General features: G+C 44.2%; 1 protein-coding gene across 1 annotated transcript in view; it reads right to left on the minus strand.

The window, feature by feature from the left end:
• Positions 1-22,555, minus strand: part of LOC126094554 (tumor necrosis factor alpha-induced protein 8-like protein) — a 531,244-nt gene that overhangs the window by 457,476 nt on the left and 51,213 nt on the right. The window contains exon 2 of the mRNA XM_049908988.1: positions 7,763-7,882. The gene's annotated coding sequence lies outside the window, so the exon portion shown is untranslated. The remainder of the gene's footprint in view (positions 1-7,762; positions 7,883-22,555) is intronic.

Raw genomic sequence — 22,555 nt, forward strand, 5'->3', positions numbered from 1 at the left:
ACAGTTGCCTGGGGGTTCACGTGGGTGCTTTTGATCAGTTCCCAGTGGTTGCCCGTGGGAGATTGAGTCGGGGCACCGATGAACCCAAGTGTATAGTATGACAACGGATGTGTAACATGACACAGGATGTGATAAGATAGTTATCTGGCCTTGATCTGGCCCTCAATAACTAATTCTTACCAGTTGTTGCCGTATGTGGCTGTATGGTGTCACTAGCATGTATTGCTAAAACAGCTGCAGGCTATCGAAATCCTGAAACTTTTCTCGATGCCTGTCAGTGTGTTTTGGAAATGGCGCTCACCGGGCGTGACGTGAAGCGACGCTCTGGAAGTGATACATGGCCCGAAGTTTACCTGTCTTTGAACTGGTTCTGCTGCCCTACTGATGTGCACATGATCACACCATGAATAAAGTTGTCCAATTTGTTGCTGTATCAACCCAGACTCTCGAATGTACCTACAAGGAATAGTGTACACGTAGCCATGTAATGCAGCACAGGAACAGTGCTGTAAAAAGATGCTGACTGACAGGGACTACGGACAAGTGTCGCGTCTTGTCAGCGATAATCGGTTTCAAGCCCTACAGGAGTTGCTGCTGTCGGTGAATGCAGTTCCATCTCAACCAGTTTACCAGAGGACTCTGGAAGGGAAGAGCATGAAATGGACGTTTTGAGTCCGGAGTTACTCTCGCTGTGAGCAGGCGGTGCAATTCAGGCTGCAGGTGTTTCTGTAAATTTTTTCGTACCATGACTTGGCCCCACTCATTCAGGTTACTATGAACATGAATCAAGGTGTTTACTTCAGTATTCTCCGTGACCAGCTACTCTACTTTCTTCTACATCTTCATGATATCTTCCAAAATCACAGCAACTGATTTCAAACTGGTCTGACGAACGCTGAAGCAGCCTATCGCAACTCTACTACTACTGCCGGCCGCGGTGGTCTCGCGGTTCTAGGCGCTCAGTCCGGAACCGTGCGACTGCTACGGTCGCAGGTTCGAATCCTGCCTCGGGCATGGATGTGTGTGATGCCCTTAGGTTAGTTAGGTTTAAGTAGTTCTAAGTTCTAGGGGACTGAGGACCTAAGATGTTAAGTCCCATAGTGCTCAGAACCATTTGATCTACTACTACTCCATTAAATCACCTGCTCAGAATCCATAGAAAATGTCTGAGGCTATTTGGAGCAGTGGTTGAAATGTAGCCAATAACATCCTCATAATATGGTAGCTCTCGTGGATCTAATCATCGAAGAATGACTTTATCTGGACATGGAGTAGGTGAAAAATATGTGGACTCTCTTCCTCGCCGAATAGAAGCCATTATCAAGGCTAGACGCGGTGTGGCGCGGTACTAACGTGAGATCTTCTGGGGGGTGACTAATTTTTTCCAATTAGTCGTCAGTTGCAGGTTTATTTGTAAATCACAGTGCCTTACTAGCCATGGCCCTATTCGAGGCGGTATGCCTCTGCCGGACGTAGAGATGACTTAGACCAGTCGGAAGGAATGGCTGAATACAGTATGTGGCTTGAGGATAAACTGAGCAGAGACCAAAGAGTGATAAAGAGTAGTGGAAGGTAAAGGTAAAGTCTGTGACGCAAGTCAATGACTTGGCTATTGGCCTGACTGCATGCAGAGTGCAGCCTTTCTCCGCAATGGCACTAGAAGTGGGAGGGTACCAGACCCATCGCCCCAGAAGCCTTTTACCTTTGGGAAAGCTCCACAGTACTCAGATTGTAAGTAGGCTGTTTAGGTTTTTATGTTGGTAACGCCATGTAGCGCTCTATATGAAAATCACTGACTGTGCTGTGTGCAGTCTGTGGCTGGTTTGCATTGTTGGAATTTGCTATTGTAGTGTTGGGCAGTTGGCTGTTAACAGCGCGTAGCGTTGCGCAGTTGAAGGTGAGCCTCCAGCAGTGGTGGATGTGGGGAGAAAGATGGCGGAGTTTTGAGAGCGGATGATCTGGACGTGTGTTGATCATAGACAGTAAATTTGTAAGACTGGATGTCATGAACTGATATATATATATATTATGACTTTTGAACACTATTAAGGTAAATACATTGTTTGTTCTTTATCAAAAATCTTTCATTTGCTAACTATGCCTATCAGTAGTTAGTGACTTCAGTAGTCAGAAACTTTTATTTAGCTGGCAGTAGTGGCGCTCGCTGTATTGCAGTAATTCAAGTAACGAAGATTTTTGTGAGGTTCAATGGCTCTGAGCACTATGCGACTTAATTTCGGAGGTCATCAGTCGCCTAGAACTTAGAACTAATTAAACCTAACTAACCTAAGGACATCACAGACATACCTGCCCGAGGCAGGATTCGAACCTGCGACCGTAGCGGTCGCTCGGCTCCAGACTGTAGCGCCTAGAACCGCACGGCCACTCCGGCCGGCTTTTGTGAGGTAAGTGATTCATGAAAGGTATAGGTTATTGTTAGAGGTCTGCGCGGATGCGGATATCCGCTGATATATCCGCGGATATCCGCGGTATTTGTTACTTGGAGGATAAAATCGCGACCGGCGCTGGTATCCGCGGGTCATCTGCGGATAATGCGCAAGGCATCTGCCCAGTACGTATGTTGCAATGTTAGTTGAAAACTTCAAGTCTGTGGACATTCTTGGAATCTTGCAGGGCCCGGGTAGAGCGGATGTCTGTTGTCCTCAGCCCCTGGCTACGACCGACGTAGTTGTACCCAAGAGACCTGCGCCTAATCCTTTTCAGCGACCGTGTCTTTTGTGTGGCCTGTGAAGTGCTCTCTGGGTGGCAAACCTGCCCATTGTCTATCATCAGATGGTTAGAGCGTCTGCCATGTAAGCAGGAGATCTAGGGTTCGAGTCCCGGTCGGGGCTCACATTTTCATCTGTCCCCGTTGGCGTATGTCAACGCCAGTAAGCAACAAAGGGTGTTCATTTCATTGTAATTTCATTCTAACGAGCTGCATGGTCACCGATGGTATCTGTTCTTTCGGACATATCCGAATGAACAGATACCATCTTAGTATATATGAAAAATAGTTAAGTTGTCACAGAAATGGCACCCTGACAATTACATATGATAATTCTAAGTACTACTGTCTATTACTATTAATTACTCATTCAAAACTTAAATATATGCGGATGCGGATAAGGAACTTGCGGATGAGGATTAATTGCCGCGGATGCGGATGCGGTTACGGATTAGGACCTTACGGATGCGGTGCGGATGCGGATTGCACTTTTCTTATCCGCACAGACCTCTAGTTATTGTTAGTCAGGGCCATTCTTTTGTAGGGATTTTTGAAAGTAAGAATGCGTTGCGATAAAAATATTGTGTGTCAGTTTCGAGTTGATCAGAATAAGTAAAGAGCGAACTGTCTGAGTACGTTCAGTTCTGCTCAGCTATTTGAAAATCAAATAACTTAAGGGGTTTACCAGCACAGTAATTCAATAATTTTTCTAAGGGGACGTTTCAAGATGATAGCAGGCTGAATGGCCCTGTGGCTCTCCTAGAGAGACTAGAGTTAGTAAAACTCCGCGCCCCCTACCTGGGTTTGAAACTGGGTCCTAAAGGGCTGCAGCCTAGTGCTGTACTGAGCAGACCACTACAGCCACGACGGCGAGTAGTAGGAAAATAAAATAGTATCAAAATGAGGTAAGGTGCAGTAGTAGAACATGTAAAAGAATTCTTTTATCTAGAAAATTACACTGGACGCCTGAAGTAAGGAAGATGTCAGAAGTGTGTTGACATAGAGAAAGAGAACCTTTTTTATTTAGAGAGATCTGCTGATATTCAAATTTGACGTGGAACTGAGGAAGTTGATCCTTAAAGCGTACGTCTGGACCACACTATAGTAAAGAAACGAAACTGAAGAACATTAAAAATTAAGTGGACAGGTTGGTTGGTTGGTTGGTTTGGGGAAGGAGACCAGACAGCGTGGTCATCGGTCTCATCGGATTAGGGAAGGATTGGGAAGGAAGTCGGCCGTGCTCTTTCAGAGGAACCATCCCGGCATTTGCCTGGAGTGATTTAGGGAAATCACGGAAAACCTAAATCAGGATGGCCGGACCCGGGATTGAACCGTAGTCCTCCCGAATGCGAGTCCAGTGTCTAACCACTGCGCCACCCTGCTCGGTGGTGGACAGGTGAAGTAAGAAATAAAGCAGTGCTAAACATAGTAGACGAGGGAGATCTGTTCGAAAATATGACGGTTCTGGGGGGTGTGGGGGGGGGGGGGGGGCAAGCGCACACGTGCAGGGTTGGTTATTTGTATGACCACATGTTGTGTTGGCAGAAGAGGCGTGTTACTAGTGGAGGCCGAAATGCACGCGTTTTAGCTCACGCAGGCTGGCGTGAGGAGGGAAGGACTATACTGACGTGAGGTCTGGAACATGACAAGGAATGAGAATGCAGAAAGCGGACGTAATTAGTTTGATACTTAACTTTAATACATTAATGATGAACGTCGCTCTTGACAGTACATGATTAACAATATTATCTGTTAGTAACTGAATATGGCGCCTTGCTAGGTCGTAGCAAATGACGTAGCTGAAGGCTATGCTAAACTGTCGTCTCTGCAAATGAGAGCGTATGTAGTCAGTGAACCACCGCTAGCAAAGTCGGTTGTACAACTGGAGCCAGTGCTAGGGAGTCTCTCTAGACCTGCCGTGTGGCGGCGCTCGGTCTGCAATCACTGATAGTGACGACACGCGGTTCCGACGTATACTAACGGACCGCGGCCGATTTAAAGGATACCACCTAGCAAGTGTGGTGTCTGGCAGTGACACCACACCACACACAAAATGCTTGTAAAAGGCTGGCTGCCGGATAGCCTATACTAGATGCGCATGCGCACGAGTGAGCTGAAGGGCTGCCGACAATGCCCGCGCCCAGTGATGCAACATTGTAACAGCTAAACGATATCCATGTGTTGTGCACATAGTTCCGCGTAGTCAGCGCGTACACAACTTTCCCACTAGAGCGCGCCCCGCTAAGCACAACAGCGCAGGCGCAGCGCTCGTCCGTCTCCGCACTATGAGATGGCGCTGCCATAGAGACGGATCAAATTCTGCTTCCGCCGATCCGCGTATTAATATGTAACGCAGCCAATGAGATTACTGCTAATGTAGAACCTTTTCTCCTCGCGGATCACACTCGCGCAGTGATACATGAACGCGCGAGGTATTATAAAGAGTGTACAGACCTCCGATTAGTCAGTCTGCATTTGTCTGCACCAGTCTGCATTTGTCCGTACCAGTCTGTACGATTTCTACTTTTGTCTGTACCAGTCTGTACGAGTTCTACATTTGTCTGTACCAGTCTATTGTCAAGTTTCAGTCTGCGCCCAATAAGATTACCATATTCCTGTACATAGCCATGAAGATATATGTATAGACACTTTTGTCAAGTATCAGAGATATATGTGAGAATAAGATTAACGTACCAATACCAAAGGAACTTCAGATTGTCAATTGTAAATAGCATCCAGAACCAAGTCAGGTAATTTTTATGCTTGTTATTATTTTAATAAATGTGTGTGAAAATTAATCAAGTTCTGTTTAAAGTTGGTCACCGTCAATCTGCTACTCTAAGCGTGCAAGTGGCGTTTCTATCGTCTGACCTAACGGCAGAAGATAAACACGCCACGATAAGACCATGAGACATATTGCATGAGACTCGCCTACTTCGTTAGAGTGACAAGTCAAATAATCTGATGGTGTGTGTACTGAAAGTCTTACAGTACGCACACACCATCATGAATAGTTGTTCTGGGACCGGAAGGAGCGATAAAAGGGAAAATAACAAAGGGAGGCCAAGACTAGAATAATAACGGAAATTATAGAGGATTTAGGCGTAGTAGTTATACAAGGACGAGGAGAGAAGCGAAGATAGCAAAAGTTGTACGATAGCATCAGGCCATTCGAAACACTGACGACTTCAGCAGTGCAGCCATCTTTCATTTTGTAACGTGCAGTCCCTGTTTTGTATCTGCATTCACGGAACCGATTCTGCGAAGCGAAAAGTGCGCGTGCTATGCATATAAATGCTAAATTCGCAGCTACAGGTTACAGAATAAAATGCAGCTGCAACGTTGAAAATACAGTCGCCAAAAATGTAGTATTGGAAGAAATATACAAATGTATTACGCCGCCTGAAGGTGGGTACAAATCCGAAAGCGTCTGTATATAAACAGAACTATAAAAGAAGCAATTGGTTGCTCCATTTTTATATTTAATTCCCTTACGGTTATGGGTACCTCGTGAATCCTACCCAGAAAATTGTTCAACTCCTAGACTTCCAGTTAGACAGTTAGAACTGTGTTTACTTAGTTATTGGTTTCTTCTTTAGTAACAAACAGTCCTATCCACTCTGTTTTGCTAGTTATTCCTACATGTTGAATGTTTTCTTCTCTCTCTCTTTCTGATCTCCTGATAAACTTTCTCTTGCATCATGGAAACCCTCAGACGTCCAAGGTACGCACGAAGAGTCCAGTAACAGTACCCCGTTAACACTGAGACCTTTCTCGACAGCAGAAACAAAAACATTCCAGTAAACATGGATCGGTGAATGAGCCATTTAGGAGATAATTGCATGTGCACGGTTACGAGATGCTGCTGGCGTCAGGTATGAAATATTGTCCTGAGTAGTAGAAATGTATAAGGAATATAAACTTTTCAATTATGTCCCCATCTAGTTGGGCTCAAATTTCACCATGGGCCATTCTGCGATGAATAAGTGATGGGCACCGGAAATTTTTGCTACTGATCTCAGACGCCATGTAACGCGCCAGTATGCTCCAAGATGTGCGTATAGTTTAGTCAGGCCCTGTACCTTGGCCTCCAAGGTTACCTAACCTCAAACCTCTTGGTTATTCTGTATTGGGTCATGTCAAAAGTGAAGTGCACCATACTGCTATGAATAGTGTTGAACTGGAGCAGCAAACTGTGCAGTTTCGTCGAGGTTTACGAGGTAATCCACGGGTGTTTGAAGGAAATGATAACTCAGTCTGTAGTTCGGGGTCTAGTACTTAGCATTTCTGTCTCCAGATCGCGGGGTCCGGGGTTCGATTCTCGGCCAGGTCGGAGACTATATTCATTCGGGGACTGGGTGTTTATGTTGTCGTAATCATTTCATTTCATCTTCATCCACGTACAATTACTTGCCTTACTTCGCCACACTCTGTTCTGCTGCCTTTCGCAGTATATACAGCTTTCAGGCAATTCGTTATGATGCAGTCCGCTGAAGTATGCAATTCGGAGCAGCGACGTCATCAGATCAGTCTATCTACATAAGTTTCGTTCTTATTTATCAGAAATAAAAAATTTCTTCCCATGGGTGCTTAGTTTCATATCGAACACATGGCAAATACATTTATTCTGCACGAATTTCGTCTACAAGATGAAAGTCATTATACGTCTCTTCATCAAAGCAGTAGTATTTCTAGCTAAGATTTATCAATATACTTCCCGGAAACTGTTCAACAGTTGTGAAGGCGCTACAGCTGCGTTAAAATATGCCAATCAGATTGCTTTATCAGGCAATCACACCTGAATACTGGCTTTCAAAATTTTAGCTGAACATTTAGCTTAATTTTTAAAGATTACGGTAGGTTTTCAACTCACTATTCCGAATATTAGAGCCCAGGTTAGATAATTCACTATGTGTAAGCTCATTCCTACAAGGCTACAGAATTTGGGTGGCAAATAGAGGCAAAATGCCTGGGCGGATAGTATAGTGTAAGTTAAAAGCTGCGGCAGCGGGCTGACAGGTTCCCTGTACTCACAGCAGGGGTAGTCCGCGGTGGACTGCAGCCAGTGGTAGATGAGCCACCCCTCCAGCTCCAGGAGGGTGGAGCGGCCCAGCGACACGAGCCCCCAGCCCGCCAGCCTGGTGCTTCTTTGCTCTGGAAGAACAACAACAACAGCGTCATCACACCTGTTACATCACAGTACCATCTACTGGGTGTGCGAAATGATAGTGGCCCACAAAATACATCACGCACCTTAAGACAGGCAACCCACCTTATGTCTTCATCCAGGAGCAGATGGCGTAAGTTGGATTGCCTACCTTAAGGGGCGTGATATATTTTCCGAGAGATTTTTATTTTGCCTAAACTGTACAAACAAGCGGCGCTGTGCCCTATTGTAAGCTCATTACCTATTTTTATAACGTGTATCACATCTGGTTTACTTATACTTTTTGACAGTGAATTGCTGCCTAAGACACACGAAACTGAATTCGGATTAGGGACACTTACCAAGTTCACGTGCAACAGTAATTAGTACCATATGGTTCGATCGTATAGCACACATCTGTGTAGTTGGTCTCTTTCGAGATAAGTATCAGGACTATTGAAACAACATAAAATCTGTTTTAAACATAAATTTTTATTTTTTTCAGAATACAACGGCAATAATCACTGTACTGAAATCAGTCAGTGAAGTCACATAATCTCCGCTTGCTTTTACCGATATAAAGTGAAAATTGCTACAAAATTAACTACTGCTGCAGATATGCAGTAGAAGCAGCGAACTATTATTAGACAAGTATGAGTCAGCACAAAAAGGCACCACAACAACGTAAGAAGGAAAAAAGGCAGTACTTAGGTAACTTTTTCCAAGTTTTCACTTTTAGAGTATTTTCTCTAACAATCAGTTTTATATTGCGAATATTTTAGTCTTATATTTGATACTCAACACATATGAACTTTATGCTGTTACATCAGTGACTGTAACTTTCAGTTCCAACGATTAGAGAGTAGATATGTTTACAATGTGGTGCCTCTCCAGCCCTGTTCACTTGAAGAATTACTATGCAGCGTATTATGTTGTGTACAGAAGTTAGTTTGGCTTATAACTTAGTTTCTAAGTATTTTACTACTACCATTTTCTTTCTTTTTCAAACAGATTATGTTATGATGACATGGTGATACTTTGAGAGTGGCAACTGAATCACTTTATTCCATACTAAAGTTGTCTCGGTATTTAAAAATTGCATTCCTAAAAAATTGTCTGGGAACTCAATTTAAAAAAAAAAGTAAGCTGTGGATAATTAAGCGAACTGAAATCTCATGCAAGAGGAAGAGGGAAATTTGTATAAAGGCCAAAGTAAGCCAACATCAGACATTACTTGCATATTACAAAAAAATACTGTAATATTTTAAGGAAAGTCATTAGTGTCCAGGTGTATGCATATCCTTACAGAAATAAATAATGGAGATACTGAGATTAATACTATATGGGTCATTGTCAAACAGCAGACAGAACAGTCAATCAGTGTACAAGATACCACAAAAATTAAGCTAAATGACACTGTTGTGACAATTCACAGGTTGCAAGTACTTTTAACGATCAGTTTCTAAGTGTAGCAGCAAAAACAGGATTACATGGTTCAGTGGCAGAAGCCTGAGACTATATTAAAAATAGATGTAGCACCAACATCATTCAATGAAATTAATATAATTCTGAAAATTCTAAAAAACAAAAGCTTATGTGGTATTGATGGAATTCAAAACGGAATCCTGGTGGAATTACAAACAGAATTCTGAAAAGTTATTCCTGCTTGAAAAGTAATTTTAGAGACACATGCAATATATCACTGAGACAATGACTCATCCCAGACAGGCTAAAATATGTAATATATTTCTTCACTAGAAATATGACAAGACATACTTAAACAGTTATGGTCTAATTTCATTACTGACATTTTCTTCCAAATTATTCGGAAAAGTAGTGTTTTCAACATTAGTCTCACAATTAAGTGGAAACAATTTACTTGGCATATCACAGTTTGGATTCCATGCTAATGCTATCTATACATTTGCTCATTAAACAGTACAAGCCTTAAATAGAAAAATATGGCCAGCTGGTGCTTTTTGTGATCTTCTCAAAGTGTTTGAATGTGTAGATCATGTCACTCTCGTAGAAACATGCAAGTTTTATGTAACTGATGCCTTTACACAAATCTAGTTTGAATCATTTTTAACCAACAGAATGCAAAACGTTGTGATGAATAACTCAAAAAATGTCAGAAGGATAGAAAATTTCAGTGACTGGGGAGAAATCTCAAAGGGAGTCCCTCAGGGTTCAATTTTGTGTCCACTCTATTCCTTATACACTGACAGATAAAAATCGTAACACCAAAAAATAATGTAGTGTAACGAAATTTTGGGAATACATACCTGTAGGTAGCATATTTAAGTGATTAACATTGCTGGATCACAGCTTGATGTAAGTGGGAGGTAAGCTGTTGCAAATGTGAAATGCTGGTAAATTAATAATAGATGTAACCTCCAATATGCTGAAATCAAGCACGTAAATAACCGTGAATTGTGTTGTACAAAAGCTGGATGTCAGTTTGTGGGACGGATTCCATGCATGTTGCACTTGGTCGGTCAATACAGTGACGACGAATGCTGTTTGTGGATGACGCTGGACTTGTCCGATTATGTGCATTATGTGCTCGTTTGGAGACATATCTGGTGATCGAGCAGCCCAAGGCAACATATCGACACTCTGTAGAGCAGGTTGGGTTAGAACAGTGGTATGTGGGAGAGCATTATCCTGTTGGAAAGCACCCCATTGAATTCTGGTGTTGAATGGCAGCACACCAGGTCGAATCACCAGACTGACGTAGAGATTTGCAGTGATGGTATGTAGGACAGCCACAAGAGTGCTCCTCCTGTTATACGGAATCGTACCTCAGATCATAACTCCAGGTGTAACTCCAGTGTGTCCACCACGCAGGTTAGTTGCAGGCCGTCAACTGGCCTCCTAACCAACATACGGCCGTCAGTGGCTCCGGGGCAAAACCACGTTTCATCATCGAGCACGACTGACCTCCACTCTGCCTCCAAGGAGCTCTCGTTTTTCACCACTTAAGTTGCAAATGACGTTGTGAAACATCCCCATAGAAAAATTTATGAATGATTGTGCTGATAAACCCCTTACGTTATTTGATTTTCAAACAGCTGAGCAAAACTGTACGTTCACAGACATTTCTCTCTTTACTTATTCAGATCATCAATAAAGTGACACACAATATTTTTAGCACAATGCCGTCTGACTTTCAATAATCCTAGAAAAGAATGGCCCTGACTAACAATAACCTGTAACTTTCATGAATCACTTACCTCACGAAAATCTTCGTTACTCGAACTACTGCACTACAGCAAGCGCCAATACTGCCAGCTAAATAAAAGATTCTAACTACTGAAGGCACTATCTACCGATTGGCATATTTAGCAAATGAAAGATTTCGATAGAGAACAAACAATGTATTTACCTTAATAGTGTTCAAAAGTCATTATATAATGTTAGGTGAATCACCCTGTATATATATATATATATATACAGGGTGATTCACCTAACATTACCGCTGGATATATTTCGTAAACCACATCAAATACTGACGAATCGATTCCACAGACCGAACGTGAGGAGAGGGGCTAGTGTAATTGGTTAATACAAACCATAAAAAAATGCACGGAAGTATGTTTTTTAATACAAACCTACGTTTTTTTAAATGGAACCCCGTTAGTTTTGTTAGCACATCTGAACATATAAACAAATACGTAATCAGTGCCGTTTGTTGCATTGTAAAATGTTAATTACATCCGGAGATATTGTAACCTAAAGTTGACGCTTGAGTACCACTCCTCCGCTGTTCGATCGTGTGTATCGGAGAGCACCGAATTACGTAGGGATCCAAAGGAAACGGTGATGGACCTTAGGTACAGAAGCGACTGGAACAGCACATTACGTCCACTTGCTAATACCTTTTTATTGGTCTTTTTCACTGACGCACATGTACATTACCATGAGGGGTGAGGTAAACGTACACACGTGGTTTCCGTTTTCAATTACGGAGTGGAATAGAGTGTGTCCCGACATGTCAGGCCAATAGATGTTCAATGTGGTGGCCATCATTTGCTGTACACAATTGCAATCTCTGGCGTAATGAATGTCGTACACGCCGCAGTACATCTGGTGTAATGTCGCCGCAGGTTGCCACAATACGTTGTTTCATATCCTCTGGGGTTGTAGGCACATCACGGTACACTTTCTCCTTTAACGTACCCCACAGAACAGAGGTGTAAGATCAGGAGAACGGGCTGGCCAATTTATGCGTCCTCCACGTCCTATGAAACGCCCGTCGAACATCCTGTCAAGCGTCAGCCTAGTGTTAATTGCGGAATGTGCAGGTGCACCATCATGCTGATACCACATACGTCGACGCGTTTCCAGTGGGACATTTTCGAGCAACGTTGGCAGATCATTCTGTAGAAACGCGATGTATGTTGCAGCTGTTTGGGCCCCTGCAATGAAGTGAGGACCAATGAGGTGGTCGCCAATGATTCCGCACCATACATTTACAGTCCACGGTCGCTGTCGCTCTACCTGTCTGAGCCAGCGAGGATTGTCCACGGACCAGTAATGCATGTTCCGTAGATTCACTGCCCCGTGGTTTGTGAAACCTGCTTCATCGGTAAACAGGTAGAACTACAACGCATTCTCTGTTAATGCCCATTGATTAAAGTCATCACCATGTAATTGCTGACGTAGCGACACATGAAACGGGTGAAAGCGGTGACGATGCAGTATGCGCATGACACTACTTTGACTCAGTCCACCAGCTCTCGCAATGTCCGTGTACTCATGTGTGGGTTCATGGCAACAGCAGCTAACACGCCAACTGCACCCGCTTCTCCTGTGACGGGCCTGTTACGGACCCGTTTGCGTGCTACGACCATACCTGTTGAATACAGTTGGCGGTAGATGTTTTGCAATGTACGGCACGTTGGATGCTCTCTGTCCAGGTACCGTTCTGCATACACCCTGCAGGCTTCAGCTGCATTTCGTCGACACTCGCCATAGATGAGTATCATCTCCGCCTTTTCAGAGTTCGAATACACAATGCTCACAGTTCCTACAACACTACACAATCACAGACGTCTGGTAACACGGTGTACTACAGTTGGTCTGCGTGCGGAGACGAATGCAGAATAACAATAGCAGCAAGCACTACATGCGGACACTGCGACAGCTAGACCAAACCACAACAGTGCACTACAGCAACACTCGTAAACACGGTCGTCATCGTAAACATGTCCCTGCAGATGCTGCTCGCCCGTGTTTGTTACAACACGCAGCTGAACGTCGGAGGTTTCAAGCGTCAACTTTAGGTTACAATATCTCCGGATGTAGTTAAGATTTTACAATGCAACAAACGGCACTGATTACGTATTTGTTTATATGTTCAGATGTGCTAACAAAAATAACGTGGTTCCATTTAAAAAAACGTAGGTTTGTGTTAAAAAACATACTCCCGTGCATTTTTGTATGGTTTGTATTGAACAATTACACTAGCCCCTCTCCTCACGTTCGGTCTGTGGAATCGGTTCGTCAGTATTTGATGTGGTATAGGTAATATATCCAGCGGTAACGTTAGGTGACTCACCCTGTATATGTATGTCAATTCATGATATCCAGTATTACAAATTTACTCTTTCTGGCGGCTCTTATGGACTGTGAGAAAATTTTAGTTTTTGACCAATATTGTGTCGTAAGTGTGTGCATTTGATATATTTGTTAGCGTTAATATAAAAAATTCTTAACAAATATGTATTGGCCAGTGCCCAAAACAATTTGTAAAAATTTTTTGTGGGAAACATGGGGGCTATGTAAGTAGGCTGTTTAGGTTTTTATATTGGTAACGCCACGTAGCGCTCTGTATGAAAATCACTGACTGTGCTGTGTGCAGTCTGTGGCTTGTTTCCATTGACGGAATATTTACTATTGTAGTGTTGGGCAGTTGGATGTGAACAGTGCGTAGCGTTGCGCAGTTGGAGATGAGCCACCAGCAGTGGTGGATGTGGGGAGAGAGATGGCAGAATTTTAAGAGCGGACGATCTGGACGTGTGTCCGCCAGAAAGAGTAAATTTGTAATACTGGATATCATGAATTGATATATATATAATGACTTTTGAACACTATTAAGGTAAATACATTGTTTGTTCTCTATCGAAATCTTTCATTTGCTAAATATGCCGATCAGTAGTTAGTGCCTTCAGTAGTTAGAATCTTTTATTTAGCTCGCAGTATTGGCGCTCGCTGTATTGCAGTAGTTCGAGTAACGAAGATTTTTGTGAGGTAAGTGATTCATGAAAGTTATAGGTTATTGTTAGTCAGGGCCATTCTTTTGTAGGGGTTATTGAAAGTCAGATTGCGTTGTGCTAAAAATATTGTATGTCATTTGATTGATGATCTGAATAAGTAAAGAGAGAAATGTCTGTGCACGTACAGTTTTGCTCAGGTGTTTGAAATTCAAATAACGTAAGGGGTTTATCAGCACAATCATTCATAATTTTTTCGAAGGGGATGTGTCAGGTGGCTTGGGGTCAATGGAACGCACACTACATGGCGTCAGTGGAATGCACGCCACAGAGCGTCTGATTCGGACCTGTCGTTGAAGTAAAGGACTGATAACAGTTCGTTGTGTTACTGTGGTGCCAACTGCTACTCGGATTACTACTGCAGACGCAGTCGGTGTGCCACAGCCATACGCAGAACACGATTGTTTTATCTCTCGGTAGTACGACGTGGCCATCCGTAGCGTGGCATTCTTGCAACCGTACATTCTCGTTACCACCACTGTCAGTAATCACCTACAGTTGTTACATTCCTGTCAATTCATTCTGCAATATCGCAGAAGGAACATCCAGATACTCGTAACCCTTTTACACGAGCTCGTGCAGAATCCGTGATTTATTGACAATGACGTCCATGTCGCCTAAAGGCATTCTTAACTAACATCAACGCACTACGTCCACTCTCAAAGGCAATTAACGCTCACTACACTTTCAGCGTGTATTTAAAGCAAACCTAGTTTGCAACCTCATAGTGGCGCTAGTAGCACCTCTCTTATGCGACTGGAGGGAAATCTGAATATACGTCATCTTTCAGATGTAGAAATGTGCTTACCAACTTTCGTTTATGTCTCACATCTCCTTCTTGCTGCTGCGGTTTTTCCATTAGTGTATATGTGAATGACGTTTCACTTACACACAACGAGCAGAATTGCTACTTTTTGGAGATGATACTAGTATTATAATAAATTTTATTAGAGCGAGAGCAACAAAAGGATAGTAAATGATACTTTCCAAATGATTATGAAGTGGTCCGCAGAAATGTACTCCAGCTAAATTTTGAGAACAGCACACTACGAGGTGCATTCAATTTCTAAGGCCTCCGATTTTTTTTCTAATTAACTACTCACCCGAAATCGATGAAACTGCCGTTACTTCTCAACGTAATCGCCCTGCAGACGTACACATTTTTCACAACGCTGACGCCATGACTCCATGGCAGCGGCGAAGGTTTCTTTAGGAGTCTGTTTTGAGCACTGGAAAATCGATGAGGCAATAGCAGCACGGCTGGTGAATGTGCGGCCACGGAGAGTGTCTTTCATTGTTGGAAAAAGCCAAAAGTCACTAGGAGCCAGGTCAGGTGAGTAGGGAGCATGAGGAATCACTTCAAAGTTGTTATCACGAAGAAACTGTTGCGTAACGTTAGCTCGATGTGTGGGTGCGTTGTCTTGGTGAAACAGCACACGCGCAGCCCTTCCCGGACGTTTTTGTTGCAGTGTAGGAAGGAATTTGTTCTTAAAAACATTTTCGTAGGATGCACCTGTTACCGTAGTGCCCTTTGGAACGCAATTGGTAAGGATTACGCCCTCGCTGTCCCAGAACATGGACACCATCATTTTTTCAGCACTGGCGGTTACCCGAAATTTTTTTGGTGGCGGTGAATCTGTGTGCTTCCATTGAGCTGACTGGCGCTTTGTTTCTGGATTGAAAATTGGCATCCACGTCTCATCCATTGTCACAACCGACGAAAAGAAAGTCCCACTCATGCTGTCATTGCGCGTCAACATTGCTTGGCAACATGCCACACGGGCCGCCGTGTGGTCGTCCGTCAGCATTCGTGGCACCCACTTGGATGACACTTTTCGCATTTTCAGGTCGTCATGCAGGATTGTGTGCACAGAACCCACAGAAATGCCAACTCTGGAGGCGATCTGTTCAACAGTCATTCGGCGATCCCCCAAAACAATTCTCTCCACTTTCTCGATCATGTCGTCAGACCGGCTTGTGCGAGCCCGAGGTTGTTTCGGTTTGTTGTCACACGATGTTCTGCCTTCATTAAACTGTCGCACCCACGAACGCACTTTCAACACATCGATAACTCCATCACCACATGTCTCCTTCAACTGTCGATGAATTTCAATTGGTTTCACACCACGAAATTTCAGAAAACGAATGATTGCACGCTGTTCAAGTAAGGAAAACGTCGCCATTTTAAGTATTTAAAACCGTTCTCATTCTCGCCGCTGGCGGTAAGATTCCATCTGCCGTACGGTGCTGCCATCTCTGGGACGTACTGACAATGAACGCGGCCTCATTTTAAAACAATGCGCATGTTTCTATCTCTTTCCAGTCCGGAGAAAAAAAATCGGAGGCCTTAAAACTTGAATGCACCTCGTATATTCAGTTCTGCAAAATAAATAGACTCATACCGACAATAGATGTAGCAAATGAGCATAATTCAGTAAATAGGGTAGATCGTTTCAAATTTTTGAGTGCATGTATTGGTGGAAACCTGAAATTGAAGGAGCATGTTAATGAAATTTCATTACAATTAAGCCGGCCGTGGTGGCCGAGCAGTTCTAGGCCCTTCAGTCCGGAACTGCGCGACTGCTACTGTCGCAGGTTCGAATCCTGCCTCGGGCATGGATGTGTGTGTCGTCCTTAGGTTAGTTAGGTTTAAGTAGTTCCAAGTTGTAGGGGACTGATGACCTCAGATGTTAAGTCCCATAGTGCTCAGAGCTATTTGAACCATACAGTTAAGTTCAGCTACTTTTCCTCTTCGTATAATTGCTAATCTCGGAAACAAAAGAATCGACCTACTGTCAATATTTTCATCAAATAACGTGTTATGGAATAACTTTCTGGGGTAACTAATCACCTAGAAAGAGAGTACTAATTGCACAAAAGCGAGCAGTAAGAATAATATGCAGCGTTCACCCACGGACGTCACCTGGGCAGCTCTCGTTGTAATGAGACATAAATGTTAAGAAAGAAATTCGATACATTGCGCCGTTTCCGAGTTATTTAGCATGGAAGTTAGCCAATCAGATCGTCGCTAACGAGACAAAGCACTCGTTGGGCAACACCGCCCATGGCAGGCCGCTTGATTGTGAGCGCGCGACGCCCCGATTGGCTAAATTCTATGCCAAATACACTCCTGGAAACTGAAATAAGAACACCGTGAATTCATTGTCCCAGGAAGGGGAAACTTTATTGACACATTCCTGGGGTCAGATACATCACATGATCACACTAACAGAACCACAGGCACATAGACACAGGCAACAGAGCATGCACAATGTCGGCACTAGTACAGTGTATATCCACCTTTCGCAGCAATGCAGGCTGCTATTCTCCCATGGAGACGATCGTAGAGATGCTGGATGTAGTCCTGTGGAACGGCTTGCCATGCCATTTCCACCTGGCGCCTCAGTTGGACCAGCGTTCGTGCTGGACGTGCAGACCGCGTGAGACGACGCTTCATCCAGTCCCAAACATGTTCAATGGGGGACAGATCCGGAGATCTTGCTGGCCAGGGTAGTTGACTTACACCTTCTAGAGCACGTTGGGTGGCACGGGATACATGCGGACGTGCATTGTCCTGTTGGAACAGCAAGTTCCCTTGCCGGTCTAGGAATGGTAGAACGATGGGTTCGATGACGGTTTGGATGTACCGTGCACTATTCAGTGTCCCCTCGACGATCACCAGTGGTGTACGGCCAGTGTAGGAGATCGCTCCCCACACCATGATGCCGGGTGTTGGCCCTGTGTGCCTCGGTCGTATGCAGTCCTGATTGTGGCGCTCACCTGCACGGCGCCAAACACGCATACGACCATCATTGGCACCAAGGCAGAAGCGACTCTCATCGCTGAAGACGACACGTCTCCATTCGTCCCTCCATTCACGCCTGTCGCGACACCACTGGAGGCGGGCTGCACGATGTTGGGGCGTGAGCGGAAGACGGCCTAACGGTGTGCGGGACCGTAGCCCAGCTTCATGGAGACGGTTGCGAATGGTCCTCGCCGATACCCCAGGAGCAACAGTGTCCCTAATTTGCTGGGAAGTGGCGGTGCGGTCCCCTACGGCACTGCGTAGGATCCTACGGTCTTGGCGTGCATCCGTGCGTCGCTGCGGTCCGGTCCCAGGTCGACGAGCACGTGCACCTTCCGCCGACCACTGGCGACAACATCGATGTACTGTGGAGACCTCACGCCCCACGTGTTGAGCAATTCGGCGGTACGTCCACCCGGCCTCCCGCATGCCCACTATACGCCCTCGCTCAAAGTCCGTCAACTGCACATACGGTTCACGTCCACGCTGTCGCGGCATGCTACCAGTGTTAAAGACTGCGATGGAGCTCCGTATGCCACGGCAAACTGGCTGACACTGACGGCGGCGGTGCACAAATGCTGCGCAGCTAGCGCCATTCGACGGCCAACACCGCGGTTCCTGGTGTGTCCGCTGTGCCGTGCGTGTGATCATTGCTTGTACAGCCCTCTCGCAGTGTCCGGAGCAAGTATGGTGGGTCTAACACACCGGTGTCAATGTGTTCTTTTTTCCATTTCCAGGAGTGTAACTCGGAAACGGAACAACGTATCGAATTTCTTTCTTAACATTTATGTCTCAGTACAACCTGCCCTGTAACATCCCTACAAGCATTTCACACATTTTCTGACCACCCTGTATAATCCATCACAAACTGCTAACAGTGATGTTCACACCTACAACACTAGAGGGAAAAATGACATTAATTACCATTATTAAAGCTATCAGTGGCAGAGAAAGGAGTTCAATACGCAGCAAAAAATTTTTTTGATCATTTTCCCAGTAACATAAAATGTCTAACAGCAGAAGAAGATTTAAATCTATCTTAAAGTCATTTCTCCTGGACAACTCCTTCTATTCCCTTGACGAATTTGTACTTAAAAATTGGTAGCCAGTAACAAAAAAAGCATTCATTAATGTTAACGATAAACACGTCTATAGGGTTGCCATCTGCCCCGATACATCGGGATCGTCACCGTTATGGATGTTCTTGTCCCGACCCAATTTTGTCCCGATTTCGCAAAATACTGTTATGAGCTTGGCTCAGATACTGAAGTAACACTATCTGTTGGCGCAACATGTAAATGCTGCCTCAGTTAATTTTATGTCAACAAGTTTATGTTCACAAGGCCGTCTCGCAGCACCTCCTACATCTAGCACCCTCATTCGCGAAAATACCAGACTTCTAATGTCTAACAGCAGGCTGGAACTATTTAAGCAGCACTGCGTGGAAGAATCGAGCAGTTCCCATTTGAACAGCGACCTGGAAAGACGATTCTTTCTATACGTAATACGAACAACGAGTGCAAGATAGTGATGTCTGAAGTATATACAGCGGATACACAGGACGTGAGTATATAGTGACGTGTACTTCGGTGACTGAAGTGTTACTGTCGACTGTTCACCGTCTAATAGCTTATAGCTTACGAATATGCCTAAGGATGGAAAGAGAAAGTGTCACTTCTCGGATCATTACACAAAGGAGTGGTCTTTTATCAAGAAAGGACATACGGATCAGGAAGCATTGTGTGAGATTTGTAGTTGTTTCGTCTCAGTAATTCACGGAGGTAAGGGAGATGTGAGGCATGACATTTCTACAAAGAATCAGACAAATAGATTCACGATGGCATCTACATCAAAGCCTATTTCTATATTCATGATTAAAGAAGATACCCGCCGCGCGGGATTAGCCGAGCGGTCTGGGCGCTGCAGTTATGGACTGTATGGACTGTGCGGCTGGTCCCGGCGGAGGTTCGAGTCCTCCCACGGGCATGGGTTGTGTTTGTCCTTAGGATAATTTAGGTTAAGTAGTCTGTAAGCTGATGACCTTAGCAGTTAAGTCCCATAAAATAAAAAAAAGAAGATACCCAAAAAGAAGTGCTCGTTGCTACTGTAGAGCTAACAACAGTTTGTAAAGTTGTCATGCATCATCAGTCCCTAGTTCTCTTCACCGCACCGTAAAACTGAATGTAGCAATGCATCATGACTCAAAACTCGACGCAAAGTAGTCTGCAGCCAGGGCCAAAGCTACAGCGATTGTTAAAAATATTCGTGGACCACACTCCGCGTCCGAATGCATAAAAGAGTTGCAAGAAGTTTCATTTTACGGCATAGGAATCGACGCATCGAACCGCAAGTCTGAAAGATGTTTCCTTCAGTGGTTCAATACTGTACTGAAACTGACGGAATCCAACAGAAGCTGTTGAAATTTGATTCTCTGAATAACGAAAAATCGGAGAAAATTGCAAAGTTTTGTGTAGACGCTTTAAGACAACTGCAAATTCCATTAGGTAAATTAATCCTGTTTTGTGCAGACAGTTGTTGTTGTTATGGTCTTCAGTCCTGAGACTGGTTTGATGCAGCTCTTCATGCTACTCTATCCTGTGCAAGCTTCTTCATCTCCCAGTACCTACTGAAACCTACATCCTTCTGAATCTGCTTAGTGTATTCATCTCTTGGTCTCCCCCTACGATTTTTACCCTCCACGCTGCCCTCCAATACTAAATTGGTGATCCCTTGATGCCTCAGAACATGTCCTACCAACCGATCCCTTCTTCTGGTCAAGTTGTGCCACAAACTTCTCTTCTCCCCAATCCTATTCAATACTTCCTCATTAGTTACGTGATCTACCCATCTAATCTTCAGCATTCTTCTGTAGCACCACATTTCGAAAGCTTCTATTCTCTTCTTGTCCAAACTATTTACCGTCCATGTTTCACTTCCATACATGGCTACACTCCATACAAATACTTTCAGAAGTGACTTCCTGACACTTACGTCTATACTCGATGTTAACAAATTTCTCTTCTTCAGAAACGCTTTTCTTGCCATTGCCAGTCTACATTTTATATCCTCTCTACTTCGACCATCATCAGTTATTTTGCTCCCCAAATAGCAAAACTCCTTTACTACTTTAAGTGTCTCATTTCCTAATCTAATTCCCTCAGCATCACCCGACTTAATTCGACTACATTCCATTATCCTCGTTTTGCTTTTGTTGATGTTCATCTTATATCCTCCCTTCAAGACACCATCCATTCCAGACAGTACCAATAGCAATTTCGGGGTGCTTCGTCGATGTGGCCAGCGGAATACGTTTCACCAAATTAGAGAACAGCTAGGAAAAAGTCTAGAAGGAATTTGATGCCCAGCCCATTTCCTCCACAGTACTATATCAAGCGCTGCTGGAGTCTTAACTGTCGACATTGAAATAATTATCATGGTAATGTTTTTCAATATACAGGGTTATTACAAATAATTGAAGCGATTTCACAGCTCTACAATAACTTCATTATTTGAGATATTTTCACAATGCTTTGCACACACATACAAAAACTCAAAGTTTTTTTAGGCATTCACAAATGTTCGATATGTGCCCCTTTAGTGATTCGGCAGACATCAAGCCGATAATCAAGTTCCTCCCACACTCGGCGCAGCATGTCCCCATCAATGAGTTCGAAAGCATCGTTGATGCGAGCTCGCAGTTCTGGCACGTTTCTTGGTAGAGGAGGTTTAAACACTGAATCTTTCACATAACCCCACAGAAAGAAATCGCATGGGGTTAAGTCGGGAGAGCGTGGAGGCCATGACATGAATTGCTGATCGTGATATCTACCACGACCGATCCATCGGTTTTCCAATCTCCTGTTTAAGAAAGGCCGAGCATCGTGATGGAAGTGCGGTGGAGCACCATCCTGTTGAAAGATGAAGTCGGCGCTGTCGGTCTCCAGTTGTGGCATGAGCCAATTTTCCAGCATGTCCAGATACACGTGTCCTGTAACGTTTTTTTCACAGAAGAAAAAGGGGCCGTAAACTTTAAACCGTGAGATTGCACAAAACACGTTAACTTTTGGTGAATTGCGAATTTTCTGCACGAATGCGTGAGGATTCTCTACCGCCCAGATTCGCACATTGTCTCTTCACTTCACCATTAAGAAAAAATGTTGCTTCATCACTGAAAACAAGTTTCGCACTGAACGCATCCTCTTCCATGAGCTGTTGCAACCGCGCCGATAATTCAAAGCGTTTGACTTTGTCATCGGGTGTTAGGGCTTGTAGCAATTGTAAACGGTAAGGCTTCTGCTTTAGCCTTTTCCGTAAGATTTTCCAAACCGTCGGCTGTGGTACGTTTAGCTCCCTGCTTGCTTTATTCGTCGACTTTCGCGGGCTACGCGTGAAACTTGCCCGCACGCGTTCAACCGTTTCTTCGCTGACTGCAGGCCGACCCGTTGATTTCCCCTTACAGAGGCATCCAGAAGCTTTAAACTGCGCATACCATCGCCGAATGGAGTTAGCAGTTGGTGGATCTTTGTTGAACTTCGTCCTGAAGTGTCGTTGCACTGTTATGACTGCCTGATGTGAGTGCATTTCAAGCACGACATACG

The sequence above is a fragment of the Schistocerca cancellata genome, chromosome 8 (genome assembly GCF_023864275.1).
Source record: "Schistocerca cancellata isolate TAMUIC-IGC-003103 chromosome 8, iqSchCanc2.1, whole genome shotgun sequence".
Taxonomy (NCBI): Eukaryota; Metazoa; Arthropoda; class Insecta; order Orthoptera; family Acrididae; genus Schistocerca; species Schistocerca cancellata.